This window comes from Eschrichtius robustus, chromosome 6, assembly GCF_028021215.1.
Source record: "Eschrichtius robustus isolate mEscRob2 chromosome 6, mEscRob2.pri, whole genome shotgun sequence".
Lineage (NCBI taxonomy): Eukaryota > Metazoa > Chordata > Mammalia > Artiodactyla > Eschrichtiidae > Eschrichtius > Eschrichtius robustus.
In genome coordinates, this window is record NC_090829.1 from 34,224,596 (window position 1) to 34,226,084 (window position 1,489).

The window sequence follows — 1,489 nt, forward strand, 5'->3', positions numbered from 1 at the left end:
TAAAAGCTTTTGCACAGCAAAGGAAACCATAAACAAGATGAAAAGACAGCCTTCAGAATGGGAGAAAATATTTTCAAACAAAGCAACTGACAAAGGATTAATCTCCAAAATTTACAAGCAGCTCATGCAGCTTAATGGCAAACAAACAAACTGAATCCAAAAATGGGCAAAAGACATAAATAGACATTTCTCCAAAGAAGATATACAGATTGCCAACTAACACACGAAAGGATGCTCAACATCGCTAATCACTGGAGAAATGCAAATCAAAACTACAATGAGGTATCACCTCACACCAGTCAGAATGGCCATCATTAAAACATCTACAAACAATAAATGCTGGAGAGGGTGTGGAGAAAAGGGAACACTCTTGCACTGTTGGTGGGAATGTAAATTGATACAGCCACTATGGAGAACAGTATGGAGGGTCCTTAAAAAACTAAAAATAGAACTACCGTATGACCCAGCAATCCCACTACTGGGCATATACCCTGAGAAAACCATAATTCAGAAAGAGTCATGTACCACAATGTTCAGTGCAGCTCTATTTACAATAGCCAGGACATGGAAGCAACCTAAGTGTCCATGAACAGATGAATGGATAAAGAAGATGTGGCACATATATACAATGGAATATTACTCAGCCATAAAAAGAAACGAAATTGAGATATTTGTAACGAGGTGGATGGACCTAGAGTCTGTCATACAGAGTGAAGTAAGTCAGAAAGAGAAAAATAACCCTCCTTTTCTTGGCGGGGATCGGGCTTGCGGTCCCGGTGCGCGTAATGTACAGAGGTAGAGGGAAAGGGCTCTGGCCCCCTCGGCGTCATGTCTTCGGTACCAGTGGCTTCCAGTCTGCAGGTTCTATCCTCAAGTGCTGGGATACGGTGGAAAAAGAAAGAAAGAAAGAAAGAAAAACGAATACCATATGCCAACACATATATATATGGAACCTAAAAAAAAAAAAAAAAAGGTTCTGACAAACCTAGGGGCAGGACAGGAATAAAGATGCAGACGTAGAGAATGGACTTGAGCTCATGGGAAGGGGGAAGGGTAATCTGGGATGAAGTGAGAGAGTGGCATTGACATATATACACTACCAAATGTAAAATAGCTAGCTAGTGGGAAGCAGATGCATAGCACAGGGAGATCAGCTCGTTGCTCTGTGACTACCAGAGGGGTGGGAGGGAGAAGCAAGAGGGAGGAGATATGGGGATATGTATATGTATAGCTGATTCACTTTGTTATAAAGCAGAAACTAACACACCATTGTAAAGCAGTTATACTCCAATAAAGATGTTAAAAAAAAAAAAAAGTCACAGGACCCCTGATTCCTCCTGAAGGGATACAGATAAAGATCTGATGCATATCTTTGATTTGTTCTTCAGAAACTAAGACCTTCCCCCACCCCACCAAAAAAAAGTGGAGGATGGTGACTACATGCTGACCACAAGCACACAGACCCCAGCCTGGTTGGAACCAGGCTGAT

At 41.7% G+C, this 1,489-nt stretch overlaps 1 non-coding gene across 1 annotated transcript; it reads left to right on the top strand.

Annotated features, from left to right (window-relative positions):
* Positions 1–739: 739 nt before the first annotated feature.
* Positions 740–888, top strand: LOC137766855 (small nucleolar RNA SNORA57). The gene has a single exon (XR_011074389.1). It is a non-coding gene; the product is annotated as a small nucleolar RNA SNORA57 (small nucleolar RNA).
* Positions 889–1,489: the final 601 nt, after the last annotated feature.